The sequence below is a fragment of the Mustela nivalis genome, assembly GCF_964662115.1.
Source record: "Mustela nivalis genome assembly, chromosome: 8".
Lineage (NCBI taxonomy): Eukaryota > Metazoa > Chordata > Mammalia > Carnivora > Mustelidae > Mustela > Mustela nivalis.
Window position 1 is genome coordinate 96,686,139 of NC_139027.1, and position 26,754 is coordinate 96,712,892.

Below are 26,754 nucleotides of genomic sequence, written 5' to 3' on the forward strand. Positions count from 1 at the left end.
TACCTTCATTTCCTTTTTAACATCACCTAGGTTCTAACAGAATCATTTAAAGTACGTTTTGTGGGGGGTTTTTTGTTTTTGTTTTTTTGTTTTGTTTTGATGATAGGTGAAAATTGAACAAAATGCCATTAGGTGGAGATACACAGGGATACATTTAGAGATGATGTGGGCTTGGAAAGGGTTTTTAAACCCATCATCAAACATGGCCTCCAAAACTCTGAGGAGGGATGATTAAAAAGAGGTCAGGAAAAAGGGTCAGTGAATGTGGTGCTGGATGAAGGGTACACTGGGGGTTCAGTGTATTATTCTTTCAACTTTGGTGTACCATTGAGACTTTCTATCATAAAACAAAACAAAACAACTTTAAACACAGATTTTCCCATTTCCCCCCTTTATTTAACAAGACCCTCTTGGCTATGGAGATTCCATTTTCATGCCATAGGTGGGGCAGGGTGGGAGAGAGCACCAGACCAGCTACAAACCAACCTTTGCTTCTTGTAAAGGAAACAAGGATGTTGGATAGAGGGAGGAAAGGAAGGAGGTGGAGGGCTCTTTCTCACATTCTCTCACAGGCTTGGCACCTGTGGTCTGATTTCCAAAGACAGTGCACACAACAACCAGGCACACAGTATGCAATAATTCATCCGAAAATTTGGCTCCCATTACTTCCTGTCCTAGCCAGAAGGGACATCTGACTGCCGCGGGGCCACCTCGGAGGCTCATCTTCAGTTCTGTGAGGATTTTGGAGTCGGACCCCTCTCGGAGGACCACATCCTGCACCAACGCAGACTGTCCTGGCAATCACACACACCTCAGCAAGGAAAAGTTGGCTCGCTCTGGGGTTTGTTACCAGGCTGCTCACCCCACAGGCTGCCGGTCTGCGCAGCACGCCTCTCCCTTTGGGCTCTGACTAAACACGCTGGCCAGGAGGAGGGAGACGGACAGATACACAGACAGGCGCGCTCGCACCACCGCCTGAGCCCAATTCTAACTAGAAAATGGAGCCACCCACCCACCCTCTATCCTTCAAATCAGCTAAGCCCTCAGCTGGTGTCTGCTGTACTGAGCACCGGGACAGGGCCAGGGAAGGCGCAGACGTGAGTCCCGGCCGCTAGCCCGGAGGCGCCCGCGCATCTGACGCCGCAGAAGGACTGCGCTCACCTGAGGTCTGGATGCCAGAAGCCCAAGCCTCTGCGTGCAAGGGGAACCCCCCCCCCCCCGCCACACACACACACACTAAGGAAATGAAGGCAACCAGATGAAGCTTTCCTCTGATCTTTCAGAAAAGCCAAGAGACCCCACTGGCATCCTCTCCAAAGCAAGACTGGAAGCGCCCACTCTACTGGAGTCTTGCAGAAAACGCGCAAGCTATCAAAGCCCCTTCCCTTAGAAAAGTGCCTAACTCTGCCGGTAATCCATTCCTCTCTGTCCGCAGCGCGGAGAGCACACACCGAGAGGTAGAAATCATGTCTAGGGAAATCGAGACTAGAACTTGATCCCTAAAAGCGTGTCCACTCTGTCTCCTCTCTGACCAGGGGCTGGCGACTCCCAGGGCTGTGGGCTGTCCTGGCTGCCAAGGACCAGACAGCTATCGGAAGCAGGGGGCTCCAGGAGTCCCCGCCTTCGTCCTGGTTCGAGGTCGGAAGTCCCCATCCCAGCGCGCTCGAGCCCTCGCCTTCCTTTTTCCCTTTGCTTGGCGAAGGCAATCCAAGCCGGTTTCCCTTCCCGGTCCCATTTGGACCTCGGTCCCCAGCTCCGCGGCTGCCCCGCTCACCAGCCCCAGCCGGTCTCCTTTGGGTCGCTTCAGGGGGTCGCCCGAAACCGCAGAGTCAAAGCCTGCCGCGCGCCGTCAGGGCCTTGGGCAGTTCCGCTCCTCTGCGCTCCCAGGTCTGGGTCTCACTAGCTCCCAGCGACTTTGCACAACAGCCCCTCCGTGTCGCTGGGGCGCCTGGGGTGGCGAGGCGCCAAGCTGCAGCCGAGGCTGACAGCAGCCGGCCCCTTCCTCCGCATCTTCCTCGCCCGCTCTGCTCTCCCCTCGCTCTTGGGGACCCCTCGCCTCCCAGGTCCAGCCGCCGCGACCACCCGGACTCACCGCGGGCAACGCGCCGCCGCTGGGTCTGCGCGCTCCCAGGCGGAGCCAGGGCGCCCTCCCGCGCAAGGGCCGCCTCCTGCTCCCGCCCGCAGCCCCCGCCCAGCTCCTTGCGGGCCCCTCTGCCCGCCCGCGCTGCCGGAGCGGTCGGGACTTACCTCCCGGACAAGGTGACCCGGCCGGTGCGCCCAGGCGGCCGCCCGCGCGTCTCCGGAGCCGGCGAGCGTGCGGGGCGCCGAACAGTGCGGCGCCCGCCTCTGCTCCCCAGCTCCCCAGCTCTCTCCTCCTCTGCCCTCCCCCCTCCCGGCCTCCCCTCCGCGCGGCTCTCCGCCCTGCGCTAGCCTCCCGCGCCCCTCGCTGCCCCGCGCGTGCTGGAGCGCGGGGCTAGGGGCAGCGGCGGCAGCCCAGGGCAGCCGGGAGCTCGCGCGTGGCGGCAACCGGGCGGAGCCGGGCCCTCCAGCCCCTGGGAAAGGAAAGGGTGCGGGGAGACGCCCCCAGCGCGCGCCTACTACGCAGGTTGGGCGAGGGGCGTCCCGGGACGCGCCACTGGGCTAGCCAAGCCTGGCGACACACGTGCTGAAGGCGGTGGCCAGCAGGCTCTGGGGGAGGATGGCAGCTAGGAAAAGGGAACGGCCCCGTGGAAGGCGGCCACCAACTTTGCACCAAGCTGACTGGGGCCCTGGAGGTGATCAAGTCTGGCGGGTGGCCCGGGTCCGGTGTCTGGGAATGTGAAAGCGACAGAGACTGGAGGAGGGGGTCAGCCTCTGGGCACTCGGAGGACAGGGATTTGCAGCTTGGCTGTGAGAAATGACGGTTCCTCTTGGTCCTAAAGGCCTCCCCAAAGCTCCTGTATGGTTTTGAGGTTCAGAAGGACCCATCTTCAGGGTCTGGCATCTGTTCAAGCCCTGAGCAGCCAGCTATCCAGGGGAAAACAGGTGCTGGCCCAAATTCCTAGACACCTTGCTCAGCCCCAAACCAGTCTGTTTTCTTCCAATGTTTGCACTTTGGCAGTTGGAATTAAAAGAAAACTAAAGCTGTGGGCGTGGGCAGGCTGGGGGGCATAATCCTGGTGAGGAAAATGGGAATAGGGTAGCAGAGCAGAGTGAGGATCACCTCCCAAGATATCCTGCATTTGAAGTGTTGGGGGAAGGGGAGAATAGCGTCTTTAGTTTGAATTCTATAGACAAAGAACCTGAATGAAACATCTATCAAAAAGGGGGTCACAGGTTATTTAGGAAAACATTCTGTTGAGCCCATTGCTATCTCAGGCGCAGTCTTGCTAGCTGAGGCCCTAATGGTCAAAGCTGGTTACACCCACTGAAACCCTCCTTAGCACAGAGCCCTCCCTCCTGCACACCAACCCTTCGCCCCTGAGAAGGCACTGCTTCACCTGGCAGGCTGCCTCTAGCAGTTTCCAAAGGGCAGGAGTTGAAGGTGGTACAAGAACCACAGGTGCCTCCTTATGCCCCCTTTGTGGGGGGGGTTGTCACCCGTGGAACATAAGCAACCTAAAGAAAATGCTGAAGTCCGAGTGCTGCTGTAAAAGGCGTTTGGATGGAGGGGTCATCAGAATCAGTACCATCTGTGGTTTGCCTTTACCCACCTGAATTGCATCCCATCTCTGTCTCTTCAGCCTGGCAAAGGCAACTGCGGTTTCTTCCTCTAGATACGCAGAGCTATAAAGTCATGATTTGATACATCTCTTCCATCTAGGAGAACTTCTCAAATGGGAAGAACCTGCTTTCCCCACCTTACATTAGCAAAGTTGCTCCTTGTTCCTAGAGTCCTTTCCAGAACAAAAAATTTTCTCTCTGAACTACTGGGTTGAAAAGACGCAGTTAGACTCATTCGATGTGCAGAATCATTCCCTTTTATCAGATAAAGAAGCTGAAGTCTTTCTTTGCGAAGGTTAACTAAGATTTTTTATAGCTACCCAATATACAAAAGTAGGCTGTAACTCAGGTTCCTGCCTTTCAGGCGGCACACTTTTGCTTATCCCAGCTTTGGGTTGGATTTTGGAGGGCAGTTTTGTTTTGCCAAGAGAACACTTTGACTCTAGGTATTGTTTGAATTTTGAATTAGGCCTTTTCTAATAGAGTAGGCAGACACCTTCTTTTTTGCTATATGAGAGGTGATCACTGGTTACCACTGGTTACCACTGGTTGCCTGTGGAGTGTTCCCTCCAGAAGTGAGGACTGTAGAAGTTATGGGAAGAAAACACCTTTTGACTGAGTTTTGTGGACTGTCTTTATGTCCTAGGTACTTTGAAATTTTTCAGGGTGATACTTTGGAACTGTATACCCTGGCTTATCTGGATGATGCATTGAGAAAGGATATATTGGTGGGGGATGGGGGTGGGATTGCATTTCCTAATATTTTCTAAGAGTTGGTTTTCATACCGTGCCTCATTCAGTTTCACACCTAAATATTCACATTTTCTTTTGTTGTAGAATGCATATGTAAACTTCTCTCTGACAGTTATATGGGTAGACTCCCTTAAGGCACTGTGTGTTATATTTGTAAAGCCAGCACTTTGCAGGTACTGAAGAAATACTCAGTGATTGATAATTATTGAAAAGACCACATTGGATTGTGAGGTCAAAAAACAGATGTCTCTGAAAAAAAAAAAAAAAGGGGGTAATTTGAAAGAAATGAAATAGTTCACAATGTGGTGTAAACTCTCCTCTTCCTCCTCCTCCTCCTCCTCTCTTTCTTATTGATTTCTCCCATGCCATTCATATAGCTTCAAGATCCCTGGATATTTATTTTTTTATTTTTTTATTTTTACACTATCCCACTGCCATGTACCCCTTTTAGTGTTTCTACAATCCTGATTGACCTTACACTTTACTGCAAAATAAACTTACCAGGACCAGGAATCTAAAACTTGAAGAGAGGAATGTCAGTGCTCCCAGCCAATGTGGCGACTCAGGAAGGGATCCAGGCTTCCTCGAGCCTGAATGATGGTAAGGGCAGTTTGTCTTAATTGTGGTTCCCTGTTTGTTGATGGGAGTGCTATCATAACTATTATACATTATATAACATTGAAATGAAAAAGTAAATGAGGGGTGGCTGCATGTTGGGCAGTGGGACACAGTAGAAACTGGGTAACCTTCTCAACAATGCTTATCTCTTATGGGAGATTATGGAACTATTTAGAGCTAGGAGAGGCCCTGGGGGCCGATTCATGTGTTGTGGAGAACTGTCACAAGGTTCTCAGCAACTTTCAGGAGAAGCTCTTACCTGCCTAGAAGTAGATGGACTTGATGAGAAGAAATACAGAGTTTCTTCAAATAAGAAATATTGAGTTTTTCAAGTAAGAAATATTCCTTAAAATGTCTTGAACTGAAAGGCTTTAGCCCAGGGGCTGTGGTTCTGTGCAGCGTCTGGAGGTCAACAGTGCTCATTCAGAAACCATCTTTAGATCAAATGTATAAAATCCTCTGCTCCAAATGTTGACTGTAGTATTAATGATGATGAATGGTATATGCAGTTTTAAGGCAAACCAATTAAAATAATAGTTTGCTTTTCTCTACCCCGAATTTATTACTAAATTATTTATTTTAAGTTGATGACATCCAGGAATTGAAAAGGTGCAATGTCTTATGCCAGTAGAATCCTTTTTATTTAGAAGGACAGGCGAGTATTCAGATGTTCAATGTAGAGATGATAGGCAAGTTTCTAAGAAAAAACGTGCATTGTATCAGAAATACAGGGATAAAAAGCCAAAACTGAGGGAAGTTTCTGAGGCCATGTTGACATGAGAATTTTGTCCATGGAAAAAGATGAAGTAGAATGTCATAACGTTGGAGTGGAAGAATTCTTGGTGACCACCTAGACCTAGCCTCTGATTCTCCCCATGAGGAGACAATTCCAGAAGGGATGTGGAGGGGCAGTAAGCCACATCTGGGTTCCTGACTTCCAGATTAGTGGTGCTGCCTCTGTATCATTACATCACTTTGGAAAGAATCAAAGAGAGAAAGTTAACAGGTATAAGTTATAAACAACTTCAATAGTGCCAGAGTATCCCTTATCTATTACTACATAACAAGCTTCCCCCAAACTCACTGGCTTAAAATGATAACCCCTTATTTGCTCACAATCCTGAGGGTTGGCAAAAAGGGCTAAACCCACTGGAATGGATTGCCTCTGTTTCACATGAAAGAGGCTCACTCAGATATGAGTAGTCAGCTGGCAGTCAAAGCCTGACTCACCTGTCTGGGGACTGGTTGGTTGTAGACTTAGTGATGAGCTGACAGGGCCATAAGTCTGCCATCTAGAAGGCTGGTCCATCATTCCTTACAAAACTGTGACCGCAGGGTGCCCAGTGGCAATGACTTCAGTGCACAGATTTCAAGCTGACTCCACATTAACTAAGTTCTTGTTGACCAAAGCAGGTCAGGGTGCCCAGCTTCAAGGCAGGAGATGGGGGAAATAGCTTTCCCTTTTGATGGATGGTGCCATAAAGTTACATTGTAAATGGGCATGTATATGATAAAATGTGGGAGGAATTGGGGGTCATTTTTGCTATTGACTGCATCTAGAAATGAAATAGATTCTTTATACACGTAACTTCATTGAATTCTGATCTGAACTCAATGGGGCTGGTAGAAGTGATCCCCGGAGCTTGAAGAGTCTGAAGTTTAGGGACCGAACAGCTCACCTGTCATCATATAGCTTTTGAGAGGAGGAGTGAGGTGCAGATCCAGCCTGTCTCCTCTTTCCCTATTAGCCAACATTAACAGAGGGAGTCCATTCAGAGTTGGCAGTAGGCTTACCATTGAAGTTAGGTACTCAGATGTTTACCTGGGCTCCAAGAAAACATCTGCCACTTCTTATCACTCTCTGTCTTCACTTACAGAACCTGGATTTCTACCTATATAAAATGAGTATAATAATATCTGCTACCTGGCATTGTATGAGGCTTGAATGTGTTCAATGCATTCAGCCTGCTTTCCTGACCAGAGTTGGCTGGTTATTGTTCTTAAAGACAGTTCGCAAGACAAGGTTACAGAGTACTTTCTCCAGGTAGGTGAGAGGAATGGTAAATTCTGGATTTGGGGCACAAAACTGGTGCTGGTGCTTGGAAGGACCCCAGAATGCTGCATAAGAGTGGTGATTAATATATCTCTCTCATTTAAGTGCTTGTTTTGAAGGGGCAGAGGCTGGGTGTGGCCAACAACATTGTGTCCCTTCAGATCCCCCTAGATCCCTTGGGCAGATTCCATCTGCCCACTCTCCAGCTTCTGTAGAATTTGCTGCTTATGACTCATACCTACATAATTCTTCGACATTATGCTAATTCCTGGGACAGCCTTAATTTCTCTTATAAGAGCATGAAAACATGAGTTTCCTGCTCCACCCTGCCCCAGGCCTTTAAAGCGAGAAACTGAGAGACATACGAGCACGTCTCATATGACACATAGGACCACAAAATATACCATGGTACAATGGACATTTCCCCACCTCCTCAGCTTCTCAAAATATCAGTTTCTCCATCTGCAGCATGGGTATAGCAACATTTGCCGTGGACTGTTAGTCTGGGAGACTTATAGGAGTAGAGATGGCGAGGAAGGATTTGTGGTTGTTAGGGGTTGGGTGAGATGTGCTGGCAAGTTTTGCTCCAGAGTTCTCCCCTATTCCCTCAAGACCCACTGAAACCAAATAGCAGGTTTTGCTATCTATTCTCTTGATGTCCTGATTTTCATCCTCTCTTGGCGGGCTTTTGCTCAGAGGAGCTCATGATTGTGCATACTTGATTAGAAAAGCCATCACACCTCAATAAACAGAGGCTTCAATATTCAGAATGGTAGTTTGGCCTGGGTCTCCTTTTCTGAGACCAGAGCCTGAAGGTGCAGTTAGGCTTTTATTGGGGGAACTAATCCCAAGGACAGGACGCGAAGGACCACCAGCATGGTCCATGGTGAGGCAGGTGGAGCCAGTCCAAGGAGAAACTCCTAAGGTGGTCACAGTGTGTGACAACCAGCTCTCCATCCCCTGAGATCACTTGAAGAATGAAGAGTGTTTCTCAGAATCACCCAGGGGAAGGATGAAGAGGATATTCATGTCTGGGAGTCAGCATCCTCCACTGGACCATGAGGTACTGGCACCCCACATTTCTGGACAGTGTCTGAATATATGTCAAACAAGTTTCTTCTGGTACAAGAGAGTCATCTAAATAGGATCCTGGAAAATTTTGCTGCATAATTTACTGTGCAAAATTCCTATATCCTTCATGTTTACTTTAAGGATCTGCCTTCACTTCAAGATGTTAGGTGTCAAATTGCTCTTTCTTTGAATGTGGCCCTGTGTTAAGACTCAGCTACAGGCTGCTCATCTGTGTTACAGATAAACACAGAAGTAGGTTTGGCTATGCTATCCAGTTGAGGAAGATCCCATACCTCTCCCAGCAAATAAGCCATATACACTATGCAGCCAGAAATCAGTCAATAAAGAGAGGTCAATTTCAAGTGCCCCCTCTGTGCTCAATGCAAAAATTGTGGCTCCTTCCCACTATTATATGCTTGTCTCCCACCCTGAATTTATTCCCTCTCCTGACTTCCACAATTCACTTCTTCTTCCTAGACTGTCACACATTGTCTTGGCATTTCTGGAGATTTCAGGTAACAACACAGCCTATTCACACCAGAGTCCCCAGCCCCTGCTCCCTGTGTCCCTGATGTGACTGGTCCTCATATCCCCCAATACCACCTCACCCCTGTCCTGCCTTGGCAGATGGCTTCTACTTGAATTTTATCTAGTTACTAATTTCTATGATCTACCTAATGATCCATGACACAAATCTATTATTATGACAGAGTACAGTATCAGAATAATCAGGATCTTTGAGAAAATGCAGTCGCCAAACATTGGAAAATATGGCTGTTTCCAGGACTGTTAAAGAGAAGGAAAATTAGCAAAAGCTTAACTTTACAAAACCTTGCTTTCAGGGTTGACTGTGAGGCAAGAATTTGCAGCATGTGCTCAGAACACTAGACTCAAAAAATAGATTCAGATGTCCACTTCAGTCTCCATGCTGAAGTGGACAGGGCAATGTACTTTCTTCACTGAAATGGAAGGAAAGCATGTTTTCATTGTTGTGAAAAGAACTATATGTACTAGTGTAGCTCTAACATAATGACAAGCTAAGAGGCTGGCATCATTGAAAATATTGCTGTTGCAGAACTAAACATTTAAACATGTCATTAATTATTAGTATAATTTCTGGCATTTTCTAAAAGGCTTAACAACTTGTTTTTGGCACAAGAAAAATATATATATATATATATATTTGCTGCATGTGCTCTTTTTTTTTCTGCAAAAAGAAGGAAAGAAAAAAGATTCTATTGTAAAAATAACCACTTCTGTAATTTTGCAGGATGTGGAAGTAGAGGGAAAAAGCACAAAGGTAAGCAATTTCACTTTTGTGATTCCTCTTTTATCACTCATATTTCAGGAAAAGAATGTCTCTTAAACAAAGAACCTCAGTCAGGCACATGCCAGAACCAAACCGCCCAGCATTCTCCTCTGTACTCTAGGCGTGTTCTCTGGGTGATTGCATACATGCAAGTAGGGGCCCAGAGAAGAGGGGTTTGGCAGTGCCACGGCTGTCCTATCAGCCAGTCCTTCCCTCTTAAACGTGGTTGACTTGTGCTTAGGATGTCCTCCCATAACAGGGGGTGAACATAGTCACACAGAATCTATTTCATTTGCGGGCGCAGGACTAATAATCCCAGGTTGGCAACAGGAAGGAAAGAGTTCCCTTGGTCCAAGGACCACCTGACAATCCCAACTATATCCAAAAGATTTTTTTCAGCTAAGGTATAACTTTTCAAATAAATTTAAATTATGTCCCCACAAACATGGAAGGAGTAATAAAATGTTTGACAAACAATGGAAAACAGGAGTAACTGAAATAGTAGACTGCTTTGGGCAGCCAAGTGAATGGGTGGGTCTTTCCTGGCCTGTGTGCTTGTCTTGATTCAGCAATGTTTGCTGGTATCTACTACTGGGAAGGTATGAGCAATGGGGGTGGGGAGACATGATAGGTGGGTCCTTCCCTTAAGGACAATGGGCAATGGCTTTATAGATCCAGAGTTGCTTTTTTGGGGAAACAACAGGAGATCAGTGGAACCAAGAGGAAGGGCAGCCCAAGGAAGCTGGAAGTAATCAGGACAGCTGAGTCCTGAGTGAGGAGCAGGAATTAAAGGCCTCTGTATGGGTGCTTGTGCACATTGGGTACCAGGGAAGGGGTGCTCTGGGGCTGAGTTGCCTTTATAGATTTTCAGGTCAGAAGAAGTATGGAGCATTAGTGTAAGCTGGGTGAGTTCAGGAGATCAGTTTGGGGACGGAGGCAATGGCCTGATCACTAAAGGCCTCATACTAGGTTTAAGGAGGTTAGACCTCACCCTGGGGCCACAAGCAACATTCCTCTAGAAGAATGACAAAATCAGATTTGTATTTATAATCTGTGAGTGGATCTTTCAAGCCAGTGTAGGAGGACAGTAAGCTTTGAAGAATCTTCATATGGCTTTGAAATCATCACATAGGATTTTCTCATACTTTATGTGATGTGTTTCTTTTAGAAAAATATCTTAAGGCAAATGTCATGAAGTTCTTGTTCAATGTCATAGCAGGAATTCCCATCACTTTGTACTTTTGGCTAGGCATGCATCTCCACTTGCTCCCTCAACTGCCTCACCACTGCCTGCATGGCCATCCCACCCAAAAGCAGGCTTGTCTCCAACATTTCCACTCCAAGAACACAAATTGGGGCCACGGCCTTCTTTTAAGAAGGGAATTCTCTCCTTGGCTGGACCACTTCCTGCCTGGAGTCCAGTACTTTATTTGCCTTATTATACTTACTAGACAGGAAACTTCGCAGGTGAGGACTGCATGTGTGTGTGCACACATGTGCACATGCTTGTGTGAAGGTGGGCATGGGTAGGGGGAGTTGTTTTGGATACTGTGCTATGCTTCTGCACATTCCTAGCAGCAGCTTCCCTGAACGCTGTTTATGGTAAGAGCTAAAGTGTATTAGAGACTGAGTGCAGACCATTTGAAAACCGTGGGGCATTCTGGCTGCAAACAAACAAATTCACTTATTTCCCGGCACCTATATACATTATGTGTTTTTTTCCTTTTTTTATAAGTATATTTGATAATTAAATAATTGCCTTACCTGTAACAATAATGTAACTTTTTTTTTTTTGGTCAAGGTTTTCATTGCTGTGGGCTTTCAGTAGGGGCACCTGGGTCTCCCACTAAGCAGGCAGCAAGTAGCTCATGGTTGGAGACACAGCACTGGAATAGTCAGCAGGGTCTGCTGAAGTCAGGCCTACTCCTCCCACACACCCACAGACTAGCTGTGTCCACAGCAGTGCATTCTGTCTTGTCAAGAAATCCTATCTAACAAAGGAAATAGTCAACAAAACAAAGAGGCAACCCACAGAATGGAAGAAGATATTCACAAATGACAATCTGAGAGTTTTGAAGGGGCAGGGAGTGGAAGGTTGGGGGAGCCTGGTGGTGGGTATTATGGAGGGCATGTATTGCATGGAGCACTGGGTGTGGTGCATAAACAATGAACTCTGTTATACTGAAAAGAAATTAAATAAAACAACAACAAAAAAAAAGAAAAGAAAAGAAAAAAATGACACTATAGAAAAAGGGCTGATATCCAAGATCTATAAAGAACTCCTCAAACTCAACACCCAAAAAACAGATAACCATGTCAAAAAATGGACAGAAGACATGAACAGACACTTCTCCAAAGAAGACATATAAATGGTTAACAGACCATGAAAAAAATGTTCATCATCATTAGCCATCAGGGAGATTCAAGTCAAAACCTCATTGAGATACCACCTTATACCAGTTAGAATGGCCAAAATTATCAGGACAGGAAACAATGAGTATTGGAGGGGATGTGGAGAAATGGGGAACCTCTTACACTGTTGGTGGGAATGCAAGCTGGTGCAACCACTTTGGAAAATAGTGTGGAGATTCCTTTAAAAAAAAAGATAGAGCTACACTATGACCCTGCAATTGCACTACTGGGAATTTGTCCCAAAGTTACAGATGCAGTGAAAAGAAGGGCTGGCCATATGTACCCTAATGTTCAGAGCAGCAATGTCCACAATAGCCAGACTGTAGAAAGAGCCAAGATACCCTTCAAGAGAAGAATGGATAAAGAAGATATGGTCCATATATATAAAGGAATACTACTCAGCCATCAGGAAGGATGAATACGCAATATTTTATCAACATGGATGGGACTAGAGGAGATTTTGTTGAGTAAAATAAATCAAGCAGAGAAGGTCAATTATATGGTTTCACTTACTTGTGGAGCATAAGGAATAACATAGAGGACATTAAGAGAAGAAAAGGAAAAGTGAATTGGGGTAAATCAGAGGGGGAGACATGAGAGGATATGGACTCCAAGAAACAAACTGAGGGTTTTGGAAGGGAAGGGGATGAGGGGAGGGGTGAACCTGGTGGTAGGTATTAAGGAGGGCACAGATTGCATGGAGTACTGGGTGTGGTGAATAGACAACAATGAATCTTGGAACACTGAAAAAATAAAATTAAATTTTAAAAAAGAAAAAAAAAAGATATCCTGTCTAGGCACCAAAAATATCAACGTGTAGAAAAACATGTTTTATTGCTTCACTAAAGACACTGAAAATACACTTTTCAATAGAAATATGTCTTTTTCCTGCCAGTCAAGGTCTCCCTAATTATGAAGACAAAAGAAAACTCTGGAGGAACCACAGAGATGCCAAGGCTGCAAGGTGGTGGCACCTGTAAGCCTGCATCCTTTGGCTGCCCTCTCCTTTGGGCGTCTTCTCAGCACTGTGTATGGATGGGAGGCATGCAGGGCACAGGCTGCAGGCTGGCACCCACGATGGTCTCATGGCACAGAAACCACACCACAGCCTGTGGTGGCCAGTGGCTTGGGTGACATCATGCAGACAGAAAGCAGCTGTGCCACTCCTCAGGCTGGCAGACCTCCCCACTTCTTCCAAAACTAGCAGCAGTCTGTGCTTAGACAGGGCGCGCTCCTGTCTGTCTCCCTCTGGAATCTAGTCTGATTATTTCAGCTCTGGTGCTATCTCCCTCCAGCCCCTCAGCATCACCTCCCCTCCTCTCACTGCTCTTTTTTTTTTTTTTAAATTTTTTATTTTTTATAAACATATATTTTTATCCCCAGGGGTACAGGTCTGTGAATCACCAGGTTTACACACTTCACAGCACTCACCAAAGCACATACCCTCCCCAATGTCCACAATCCCACCCCCTTCTCCCAAACCCCCTCCCCCCAGCAACCCTCAGTTTGTTTTGTGAGATTAAGAGTCACTTATGGTTTGTCTCCCTCCCAATCCCATCTTATTTCATTCACTGCTCTTTTCTGATCAGTTCCAGGGGGAAAAGAAAGTAAAAGTCCTGATATGTCAAGTGACCTTGATGCTCCCTGCCCCCAACCTGGGGGGCACCATAGGCAAAACTGACAAGGCTTGTTTGCCTAAGAAGCAAAGGATGTTTGCATTTTTCCTTGACACAGTCTTCAGACCCCTGACCTCTCACTGTCACAGAAATAGCTGCTACCCCAAAACTAAAATAGTAACAGGAGAGTCAGCCAGTGTCTTCAGACTCAAATGCCCACAAAAACTTCCACTGTAATTTAAATGGCAGGCTCTAATGGGGATCCCCTTGCAGCTTGGCCACGTCCTCCTCCTTGCAGGGGACAGAAAGGGCCATGAAGGGAAGAGCTGCCTGGTGGCCAGAGCAGGGCCTCCTGCAGAGGAGATGTCTTGGGCCAGCCGGCTCCTTCCCTTCCCTCATTCTGCATTGTTGTGAAGAATGGGTGAGTCCACAGATAATAAGAAAAGTAGGAAAGCCCACAGCAAGTAGTTGAGAACATCTGCAGTTTATTAGAGAGGCTAGGAGGAGACAGGGGAGTCTCTACCTTCTCCAAGGCACCCAGAACTTCCCTGTCCCCTGGCACTTAGAAGGGGCTCCTCATACCTGTTCTCTCCACTCCTCTGGGATGGGCCCTTTAATCACACGTGTCATTAGCTCTGTTTTGCAGAAGAGGCCTGGGTCTTGGGAGCTGCCCTGTTCTGTGAGGAGCTTCACTCTGAACCACACTTCAAAACCTGTTTTTGCCCCTGACTCCCATCTGTGTTTACTTCCCTAGCTACTGATCTAGCTCCTTACTTCCATTCCCCTTATTGGGAAGTCTCAGAACTTAACGCCAATTTTCCTCTGCAGACCTCAGCTTCTCCCAGCCACTGTTCTGATGCTGGACACTGGCTGTCCTGCTTTGGCTAACTCCTCTCATGTAAGAGCCGGAACTCTATTCCCCGAGTCCCTGTGAGCAGGGGAGGAATACTACTCATCATCATTAGCCATCAGGGACATTCATTAGTCATCAGGGATATTCAAATCAAAACCTTATTGAAATACCATCTTATACCAGTTAGAATGGGACCATGACCTGACCTGAGCTGGCAGCACTCAGACCTTGATCTAGCCATGGCCCAGGGACCCAGAGCTGGGGACACCAAAGGTTGCATTTGGAAAGTGGCAGGGATGGTATTTGCATCGAGGCCTCCTAACTGGTTTTCGCCCATCCTCATCCTGCACCTTGTACTCAAGACTGAGAAGTCCCTTCAGTTGACACCTAGAATTGCACCCAGGGTGTGTGATAATGTGCCCTACCTACCCTATGCCATTTATTTCCTGCTCATAGGGCAGTGTCTGAGGTGTAGATCAGGGCACAGTGTCAGATTCCATATGCCAGGACTCTGGCCTGAGTTCTGAGATTTCCATATCTCCCCTCTGTGCTCATTTGTCACCCCTTTCCAAGAAACACCCATTCATTTTTATGAAGACAGGAAGAAAGAAAAATACATTTCAGAGCAGGCTGGGGAACAAAGCGCTTTGCAGGCTTGGCTCACGGAATGGAAACTGGAGATTTAAGGAAGGAAACCGGCAGCAAAGCCTCCATTTCTCAGTTTCTGTATCTGCAAAATGGAGATGCTAGTTTACCGGTTTTAGCTCACACCCCAGGGCTCTGGAAGGATGAATGAGCTTTCATTTCCACATGGCACTGATGTGATAGAAGGTGCTATGTCAATAGCTGGAAGAAATATAAATAGTATGAACCGGATATTCAGGACACTGGGGAGTCCCTTGATGATGAATCAAAATAAATTCTGCTCCAACAAATGAGTGTTTTAAGCAGTGAAAGTCCCTTTTCAACCAGGCATGGGCCTGGATTCACGGTTAAAGAACCCTCCTACTAATTTTGTTATTTGTTTGCAGCTCTGAGTGTGTCTGTGTCCACTGGTAGCACCTGGCAGGAGCCTGATGAGGCGGGGACCAGAGTCACTGCCATCCTTTGTATGGGAGAGGGCTTTGAGGACCACAGAGGTTAAGTAATGTCCTGAAGTCACTCAGCTGACAAGGGTCATAAGCTGGAGCAACCTGATGCTGGGCCATGCTTGGAAGGATGAAACTTCTGCTCCCCTCATTCAGGGATGATGGGGTGTGAAAGGTCAACTCTTCCTGGCTTTTTCACATGCCTGTCTTCATGTACCTCTGCTCCCAAATATGCATCTTTTCCGAGAATCTCAGAGATGTTCTTTGCTGTCATGCTACCCACATTTGGAGCCAATCACTTCAAGAGGGACCCCATGCCACCCTGCCCAGCAGATCCCAGTCATGATGAATGCCCCTCTCTGAGGCTGATTGTTCTGTCACACAATTTTCCTTCCTTCCTTCCTTCCTTCCTTCCTTCCTTCCTTCCTTCCTTCCTTCCTTCCTTCCTTCCTTCCTTGTTTCTTTCTTTTTGCTTGATTTAGAGAGAGATCACAAGTAGGCAGAGCAGCATGCAGAGAGAGAGGGGGAACCAGGCTCCCCACCAAGCAGACAGCCTGATGCAGAACTTGATTCCTGGACCCTGAGACCATGACCTGAGCCAAAGGCAGAGGTTTAACACACTGAGACTCCCAGGTGCTCCCTGTCATACATTTTCTTGTAATATCCAGCTATGCATCCTGGTTGTTGAATTAGCTGTTCTTGTAGTAAGCCTCTGTTTACCCACATGTCACTGTTACTCTGTTCTTGGGGCTATTAAATATTCAAATTTTGCGAACTTTCTTTCAGAATCTATTTCCAATCTTCTTTTTATTAAGTTTTTTTTTTCTAAGATTTTATTTATTTATTTGACAGAGAGAATAAGAGAGCATAAGTAGGGAGCCCGGCATGGGGCTCGATCCCAGGAACCTGGGACCATGACCTGAGCTGAAGGCAGACACTTCACCGACTGAGCCACCCAGCCACTCTTGTACTTCAAATCTTCTCAACCAGTTTATCTGCATGCTTTCAGACATTCTTCCAATTCCTCCCCACTCCCTCATGAGGTTGTGGAGTTGTATGGCAACAGGGCCTGCTTCCAGCTTTGTGTGGAAGCACTATACTATCCACCAGGAGCCAGTGCCATGGAGCTTGGCAGTCTCCACCTGGATAAACCCTGACTCCTTTCTCTGACCTGTGCACCCACCCTGCAGTTTCTGCATGCTTTTCTCCTAACTCCAGCATGTGCACTGACTTCAGAGGACTTGGATCACAGGCTCAGAGAGCTGGGGACACCTGTGGATTGATGTCGTCCCTGGTAGCCTGTAGCCAGGATGGACTGGTAGGGGTATAAAAGTCCAGCTTCAAGTCAGGGTAAACTCAAAGGCATTCCTTACTCACTCAAAATAGGGTCTGCCAGTTCTAACTTTCTGAAGCTTCACCTAAGGTCCATAAGGAGAGGCTGCTTTAAGGAGGTATCATGACATCATGGAGCTAGATCTCCAGGACAAATGTTGCTTTGGGCAAGCTGCTTAATCTCTTCAGGCCTGTGCTCTAAACTGTACAATGGGGACAATAATAGCATCTTCATCATTTGGAAGGATAGCATGGCATCACCCTTGTAATATGTGTGTGGCATGGAGCCTCATGCTTGCATTCAAGATGCACGAAACAGTGTGTCTTTTACACTTTTCCCATTGAAGCCATAGCCCTGAAGGCATCTGGGAACGTTTCTAGGGGGGATTCTCTCCCAATCATGGATCTCAGAGGCCCTCTCCTGTTCCCTGACATTGCAAAAAGTGGAAAGACTTTTATGTCAAGAGGATGCTCTCCTTGGTATTATGCAAAGGTACACAGGGAGCTGGGAGATGCATAGCCAGTTTCCAAGGTGAAGGAAGCAGACACCACAACTCATGGGCTGTGGGGTGGGCACAAGCATCTGGCACTGGCCTTTGCAAAGAGTCAGAAGAAGGATGACTTCAGCTCTGTGAGGGACAAGAAGATATTCATTTTTGGGACAACAGTTAAAAAAAAGGGGGGGGGAACAATTTACCCTTGCCTTTGGCTTATGCAGCAAGCACTGCTTTATAATTAGAGGATTTTGCCAGGGAAGGAATGTCAGAAATTTATGGCACCAGTGCCTGCTCATTGGATGCCCGCATATAAGAGGAAAAGGACAAAACACTCAGGAAAATTAGAAACCATTTAGAATATAAATCCCTAAGGTATCTGTTGAATTTCAATTGGCGGAGAAACACTGCTACTTTTCCTACTATACTTTCTTGTCTCTTTTCTCTGCCCTAATCAGGCCACACTTTTGAAGGGATGGCTGAATCCTTGGCTCTTGATCAGCAGGAACTCCTGAGTTGTCATAAAACCATACCTTGATAAGGTGGGTTCTGAATCTACAGAAAGTTTCCTGTCTTCAGATCAATAGGTAGGCAAAAGATTCATTTCACTTGAACATATAATGAGTACAAGATGTCTTAGATGTTACAGAGCATATGAAGGTGATTGTAATAGAACCTCTGCCTGTAAGGGCTTATAATCTAGGGAAGAGAGAAAACCAAAAACATGCAAAGCAAAGAGAAAAAAGTTCTGTGAAGGAATTGCAAAGTGGGAGAACTGGGGTCAAAGAAAAAAAATTGTTTCTGACCTGAAGGCCTGGACTATAATGGCCCCTGCCTCAGCACCCCTCACCACCAACCCCCACCCCCAACCAGATGGTTTCCAAGTGGCTGGAAGGAGCCCCTGAAGTCATAATGCTTATCTCCCTACAGAACTTTTTAATTAAACATATGGCCTGAAAACTTTAAAAGCATGCATACTTGCAGAGATAGTGTTTTATTTTATTTTCATGTAGCTTTGTGATCAATTTAAATATTTTCATGATATAAATGTTCTTCCCAGAAAGAAGATTCCATTTTATTGCATCATGAATATGGAAAGCAATGGTCTGAATCAAGATGACTTGATTTTGAGCTCTGACCAATGAGGGTGGTTAGTTAGCTATTGTTGTAGCTTGATTTGGAGAAAGCATTTATCAACATTTTCTCATCAGCCTCTGAGCCACAGTGTCACATGCTGGTCTTTTTGGACATAACACAGGTGGCTGGCGATACCCCTTTCCTCAGGTTCATCTGAGCTTGTTCTTTGTGGGCAGACCACTAAGCAAGTAACTGTATATTCTTCCAGCCACCAACTTCCTCCCACATATTTAACAAAATCAATATATTTTTATGATTTTTTTCTAATCAGTTTCCTTATTTCAATTTCTAATTGGATACAGCATCATTATGTTGCATTCTTTAGAACAAATCATTTGATTCATTAATACATTCATTATTCTTAATATGTTTCACTCATTGCAAAAACATTAGATTGATTCATTAAACTAGGCTTAATAGTTTGAGTAATATCATTAATCATGCAATGTTTTACATTAAGATAAGAATTAGTAGCTAACCGAGAGAAGCAGGAAGTCTTTCAGGTCTGCTCCCCTGAGGACTGTGGATTCAGCATCTGCTGAATATCCAAAACTTTCTTTCCATTTACACTTTTCTGAATAGACTTCTTTTCCCACTCATTCAAACTTTCCTTCCTTGTGACTAATGTTAAGAAGTGAAAGCAGAATGATTTCCAGTCCCTGTGTAAGAACTCTGGGGGCACCAAAGCAAATGTGCAGACACAGTGACAACAAGGCTGCATGCTCCAGGAAACCCCTCCTTCTGGAACGTAAGACCCCACACAGATTCTATTCTAACACTTTCCATTTGCTGTGCCCACAATCCAAATCTCTTGTGTCAACTCTGCCCAATTCCAGTCAATTACTCACTTTTCAAGACCTGCCTAAGAATCACTGAGCTCATTCCCTCTCACCAATACCTACTGTCCCAGCTTTGCCTTTCTGAGCACTGCCAATACCATGTAGGTGGGCCTTCCTTTCTGTGGTTGGTCCTTTCTTGGAGTCCTTTTGAGAAGCTGGAACGGACAGTATTGGGGACAGGGGTGAAACCTCCATTCAAGGTGTTTATCAGCCTTGGATGAACAATTGATTCACATTTGCGGTTTTAATAGCTACTAATACCTGAGCCCTTCTCTTAAATAATTAAATCAACAATTCTGGGTTTGGGACCCTGTTGTTTATATTTTTTTAAAGCTCCTATTTGAGGGACGCCTGGGTGGCTCAGTTGGTTAAGCAGCTGCCTTCGGCTCAGGTCATGATCCCGGCGTCCTGGGATCGAGTCCCACATCGGGCTCCTTGCTCAGCAGGGAGCCTGCTTCTCCCTCTGCCTCTGTCTGCCATTCTGTCTGCCTGTGCTCGCTCTCTCCCTCTCTCTCTCTGATAAATAAATAAAATCTTTAAAAAAAAAATAAAGCTCCTATTTGATTGTTTTGTGCCTCCAGTGTTGATAAACACGGATACAGAAGGTTAACATTTGTCACTCAATTATTTAACTATTAATTTAACAAAAATATTGGCTGCCTTATATGTGCCTGGTCACTTTCTGGGCACTGGAAATAAAATATGCAAAAAAATCAACTTGGTCTCTGCACTCAAGGAACTTATATTCCATTGAAGGAAAAAAGAACACAATCCCATGATTAATGTATGTGTTGGGGTGCCTGGATGAATCAGTTGGTTGAGCATCTGCCTTCAGCTCAAGTCATGATCTCAGGGTCCTAAGATTGGGTCCCTGCTTGACTCTGAGTTCCTGTTTGTTTCTCCCTTACAATCTACAACCCCCTCCTACCCCTGCTTGTGCATGCCCTCTTTCTAACAAACAAATACAATCTTTAAAAAAATAAGGTAAATGCCTACGTAGATGATAAAAACAGGGTGATGAGTGAGGGGTAACCAGGTTGATGAATGGTCAGAAACCTCTATAAAGAAACATCCTAGGAGCTGAGCCCTCTCATTAGAAGCCACAGCCATGTACAATGGAAGCAAGGGCAAAAATAAACTATCAGGACTTCATCAAAATCAAAAGCTTTTGCACAGCAAAGGAAATAGTCAACAAAACCAAAAGATAACTGACTGAATGGGAGAAGATACTCACAAATGACATATCAGATAAAGGGCTAGAATCCAAAATCTATAAAGAACTTATCCATACCCAAAGAACAAATAATCCAATCAAGAAATGGGCAGAAGACATGAACAGCCATTTCTGCAAAGAAAACATCCAGATGGCCAAAGACATAAGAAAAGAAAAAGTCCTCCACATCACTTGGCATCAGGGAAACACAAATCAAAACCACAATGAGATACCACCTCACACCAGTCAGAATGGCTAAAATTAACAAGTCAAGAAATGACAGATACTGGCAAGGATGTGGAGAAAGGGGAACCCTCCTACACTGTTGGTAGGAGTGCAAGCTGGTACAACTACTCTGGAAAACAGCATGGAGGTTCCTCAAAAAGTTTAAAATAGGGGCACCTGGGTGGCTCAGTGGGTTAAAGCCTCTGCCTTCAGCTCAGGTCATGATCCCAGGGTCCTGGGATCAAGCCCGCATCAGGCTCCCTGCTCAGCAGGGAGCCTGCCTCCCCCAGCCCCCCACCTGCCTCTCTGCCTATTTGTGATCTCTGTCTGTCAAATAAATAAATAAAATCTTAAAAAAAAAAGTTGAAAATAGAGCTACTCTACAACCCAGCAATCACACTACTGAGTATTTACCCTAAAGATACAAATGTAGTGATCCAAAGGGGCATGTGCACCCAAATATTTATAGCAGCAATGTCCACAATAGCCAAAATATGGAAAGAGCCTAGATGTCCATCAACAGGTGAATGGATAAAGAAGATGCCATGTATGTATATATATATATATATACATACATACATATACACACACACTCATACATACATATAATGGAATGCTATGCAGCCATCAAAAGAAATGAAATCTTGCCACTTGTGATGATGTGGATGGAACTAGGGGGTACTATGCTAAGCTAAATAAGTCAATCAGAGAAAGACAATTATCATATTATCTCTCTGATATGAGGAATTTGAGAGTCAGGGCAAGGGGTTGTGGGGTTGTGGGGGGTAGGGAAGGAAAAGATGAAACAAGATGGGATCAGGAGGGAGACAAACCATAAGAGACTCTTAATCTCGTAAAACAAACTGAGAGTTGCTGGGGGATGGGGAGGTAGGGATAGGGTGGCTGGGTGATGAACTTTGAGGAGGGTATGTGCTATGGTGAGTGCTGTGAAATGTATAAGCCTGATGATTCACAGACCTGTATTTCTGAGGCAAATAATACATTATATGTTACAAAAAATTAAAAAAGCAATAGCCATGTCATCATCTGGGGAGAACAAGCAGGAGCAGGAAGGACACATGCACAAACCCTAAATCAGGTGTGAGCCTGGATTATTTAAAGAGCAGGAGAACAGGTCATTGCAGCTAGACTGCACTCGACCAGGAGGAAAGAGGTCCATGAGAGCCTCATAGGCCATAATAAGAGGCCTGGATATTACGGCAAGTTCAGTAAAAGCCTCTGCAGAGATGCGGGATTAGGGAGGATTCTCAACAGGACCGTGCCCTGATCTGACTTCTCCAACACAATCACACAATTTGCTGCACAGAGGATGGATGGGAGGGATCAGGGGAGGGTACTGGGAAAGTAGCCATGAGGCTACTATAAAGGCCCAGAGTGGGATGATGGGGAAATTGAGCAACATAGGGCAGTGGAGGTAGTAGGGAGATTGGACCTGTCCAACAGGTTCTTGCAGGCAGAGCCATGAAGCATGCTTATGGTGAGACCAGGGCATGATGGAAGGAGAGAAATCAAGAGTGATTCCTCGGTTTGCGGTGGCATTCAGACCTGGAGACTGGAATTTGGGAGGTATAGGAGTCATCATCAGTATCTCAATGCGTCGACACCCATATCACTTTGTAACATCACTTTGTTTAAGAACAAAGGTGGGGGACCGGATGGGCCTGGGACCAAGAGCTAGAACATACAGGCTCATCAATGGAGGGACAATGAAGGAGAGATCCACAAAAGAGGTGGAGGGTGAGTGACCACAGGGATGTGGGGGAGGCAGGGGTCAACTGTTGTCACCACCAGAAGGACAGAGGGTTTCTGCATGCAAGAAGTGTTGGTTAATCTAAGCAGAAAGGAGACTCTTGGACGAAGTAAGATGCAGCCTGCCAATTCCAGGCTTGCCCCAACTCCATGGGGGCACCAATACACCATTTAGTCACACCCCAGAGTGCAGCGTGTGAGATGCTTCCCGGACATGAGCAGTTCTGAGCTGAAGCTCACGGAGGTCACTGTGGCCTGGATGACAGTAGGGTCATTGCAGGGATGGGGCCGGAATACCAGTGCAGTGCGGTGTCAGACAGTGGCCTCTATCCAAAACGAGGGCATCTCCTGAGTGCAACCAGAGCCATGTCCTATATAAAAGCAATTATTTCCACCTAGATCTGCCCTTGGAAAGTGGGTTATATTTTGGACTCTTTTCAAGACAAATCTGGAGTGAGGCTGGCAGAGGATCTGGAGCAGCAGACAGAGCAGAGGTGGCAGAAAGAATCAAGGAGTGAATGTCTTCAGGGGGTGCATACAGAGTGTGTGGGGAGACATTGCTAAGGGTGAAGCGTTGGAGGTGTGTATGAGTGTTTGTGGGAATGTAGGTGGCCATGGATAATTGCCACAGTGTTAGGAAAGAGATCTTTGACTCAGCCCTTGGTCTGTCCAGTCTACCATCTTCATAAGCAACTGGCATGAGACAAACTTCGCATATTTAGACACAAACACAAATTCTGGGAATATAAGGATAGAAATGCATTGCTGATTTTCTCTACCAACCTGCAGGATTCAAAGTGGACTTGAAAAGCCAGAAGTTGGTAGTAGAAGGTCAGATAGTAGAAGGTCAGATAGTAGAAGGTCATGTTCAGATCCAAGGTTGTGTGAATCTGGACAAGCCACTTAACTAAATTGAAAAGAACAAATTTAAGGGGATAACCCTGGCTGCTCTATGTAGACAGGGACACAGATAAATCAGACCCTGCTAGTGGCACATGGAAAGGATGCATAAACGTGTGCTCTGGGGAGCAGGGACACGACCTGTGGTGTTGAGTCCACAAGAGACATGGTAAAGAGAGCAAGGAAGCAGTGTCCTCATGCGTGCTGGGCTTGGGTGCTGGACCAGCTCTGCCTCCAGCAGAGTTAGAAGTGCTGGTGACAGCAGTGTCAGCAGCTCCCAAGGGAAGGGTTGCACCAGCACACTAGATTCTGAGCAAGCTACAGAGGTGGTCCCTGTGCTGAGGGGCTGAGGGCCCTCAGGCCCTTTTAACTCAAAGATTTTTTGTTGCACAAACACAGTGAGAAAATCAGAATTTCCTAAATGTCACCAGAATTTCATAAAACCAGAAACCAGAATTTCGTAAATGTCACATGGGTCGTGTGACAACACCCTTATACTGGAGATAGTAGAAGATCATGTTCAGATCCAAGGTTGTGTGAATCTGGACAAGCCACTTAACCGCTTTGCCACTCCATTTCCTCATCCATGGTATGATTCTAAAGATTCCAGTGATTTCCAGCACCTCGGGGAACTCTTGCAGGGGAAGGGTGAAGGGCAGGAGACCCGTGCAAGAAGAGAAACAAAACCTTGGTAGCTTCACAGAGTGGCTTAGTTGCTCACCAAGGACAGTATAGTGAGCAAGTGAAAGGTGTTGAACAGAGCCTGTGTCATGTCTCTCCTTTTTGGTAATTAAGGTTTCCTTGATGGGGCCGTCCAAACCCTATTTCATATTGGTGGTTGTAAGACCAATGTTAATGAAGAGGATTCAGTCTTCTGTCTTCTGGACCATCTGACAGACACCAAACAGGGGCCAGGCAGATAGCAACATTTCAGCTTTTTGTTGGTAAATGCTAACCCAGAGAACATGGGTTGAATAGAGGCCAAAGCAAGGTTTCATACATCTTGCCTACTAAAAGGAACTTACACCCAAGCAGGGAAAACTAGCTGGAGCCCTTGTCTTCAGGCCATTTTTAAAAGATCTAACACCCATCTGCTCTTTCTAAATGAAGTATAGGTAATATAACTTACATGCATACATCATTTCAAATACTTCAAAATTGAGGTTTCTTTAATGCCCTAATTGTAATATGAAGAAGAGGTGAAAAAGAGTAAGTTGTGGTGAGCTCCTATCATATAAATTATTGGGCACAAACATACATGGTATGGAAACGAAAACCCAGGATGGGGTGAACACCAGATTAAAACCAGTTCCTGGGAAAAGCAAAAACACCAGAACTGTTTGTATTTGCTTGGAGGACAAGGTGTCCCACGTTCCATGAGGTGAGGATAATGGGGAGGGAGGAGGTGAAGCAGTATGGTGCTTGGTCTATGCATAAGCACAATCAATGGGATTCCTCACACCACATGTAGTGTGGACATGATTCCCCATAGTATCACCTCAGATAGGGGTAAGGATGATATGGAGCCTAGGAAACATATCTTCGGACTTAAGTCCCCACATCTCTAAGCATTTATTCCATCTCTAGTAGTTATAGACCTTGGATGGCATAATTCTTTCGTGACTGGCAGAAATAGAAATTGGATGTTTTCCACTAGACCCATAAGAAAACAACTGTGGCCCCAGAAGAAAGAAATACATTTAGTATGTTATCCTCACAACCTAGATTTTCTAGCTGTGGTTACATGCTTGCACATCCACACATATGCACACATATATTTTATGGGAATTATATAAACATTTAAAAAATAACTTGTTGATAAAATCAAGCAAGATCCTTGCATTGCATGTGTCTCTGCCAACTTGAAAGTACCTGCCTGTAGGGCTGTATGAAGGGTCTTCATTCTCTACCTTACACGGTGGCCACCAAGACCCATAGGTCCTACATGAATGTCCCAACCTATAGGGTAGGGGAGGGAGAGGACAGGAGGAAGGGCAGGAGAGGGCTGTGTGCTTAAACATTTATGAGCCATGTTTTTGATATAAAAATCAATGCATATCTTTTTAAATTTTCTCTAGAAACATGGAAAATTATAAAAAAAAATAAAATTCACCCCAATGACCAGATAGAGCCACATTTAACACATTTACAATTTTTTGTCTTTGTATTTCTCCTGTAATGAAACTGGATTCATACCCCATAGTTTTGTTTTTCCTCAAAACATTGTATTATCACAATTTGATCACATTATTTTTTTTTAATTTTATTTATTTATTTATTTGAGAGAGAGAGAGAGAGAGCATGAGAGAGGAGGGGTCAGAGGGAGACACAGACTACCTGCTGAACAGGGAGCCCAATGGGGACTCAATCTGGGGACTCCAGGATCATGATCTGAGCCGAAGGCAGACACTTAACCAACTGAGCCACCCAGATGTCCCGACCACATTATTATGCCTTGTTTACTTTATTCTTAGACTATACCATATTGTGTTATCTGATCTTACCATATGCTTTACCTACCACCTCCCCCCTTCTTTATGGACAATTCTGTCTTATACAGTGTGTAATGCTTATAAAAAATGCTCTTTTCATCATCACATTTGCTGCAGCAGAGCTACCTGGCCTGGGTACGTCATCTGGAGCTCCAGGATGACATTTTTAGCTGGACAGCCCCACTTTACTGTAAGGAATGTAAGCCTCATGGAACTTCAACTAATTTTTTTTTTTTCTATTTGATTCCTATTAAAAGCATCACAAAGCGCAATAAAGATAAATAAAAGTACCAATTTTTCCAATAAGAAATAATTCAACAAAACATACTGAGATCTAGGATGCCTCCCAGGAAGTGACACAGAGAAATTTGAAAATTTGCTTGTAATTCCCAGAGACATGCTACTGCTAGAAGGGCAAATAAGACATATAATAAGAAGAAAGCTACATGACTAAGAAATGCTAAAAATTGGGGGCACCTGGCTGGCTCAGTGGGTTAAAGCTTCTGCCTTTGGCTCAGGTCATGATCCCAGGACTCGGAGATTGAGCCACATGTTAGCCTCTCTGCTCAGTGGGAAGCCTGCTTCCCCCCACCTCTCTGCCGGCCTCTCTGCCTACTTGTGATTTCTGTCTGTCAAATAAATAAATAAACTCATAAAAAAAATAAAAAAGAAATACTAAAAATTGTAACTAAACTAGATGGTTAAGAAAGTCCAAAGGCCTAAGTATGTGTGCTACAAACACAGAAAGTGGGGGCAGGGCTTTATAAATTCCTTTGGCAGGCATAGAAATGCACTAGAATCCAAGGTTCTTAAAATGCATGGAAGCTATGACACCAAAAGCACAAAAAGATAAACTAGGCCTCATCAAAATTAAATA

The 26,754-nt window shown here is 45.5% G+C and overlaps 1 protein-coding gene across 3 annotated transcripts in view; it reads right to left on the reverse strand.

The window, feature by feature from the left end:
* The window catches only part of SYNDIG1 (synapse differentiation inducing 1), a 179,350-nt gene extending 176,596 nt beyond the window's left edge, over positions 1–2,754 (reverse strand). The window contains exon 1 of one of the 3 annotated variants that reach the window (XM_082744373.1): positions 2,248–2,754. The gene's annotated coding sequence lies outside the window, so the exon portion shown is untranslated. Of the gene's footprint in view, positions 1–1,774; positions 2,187–2,247 lie in introns of those variants that run through there. The other 2 variants (XM_082744375.1, XM_082744374.1) reach the window with 2 other exon arrangements.
* Between the last annotated feature and the right edge of the window lie 24,000 nt (positions 2,755–26,754).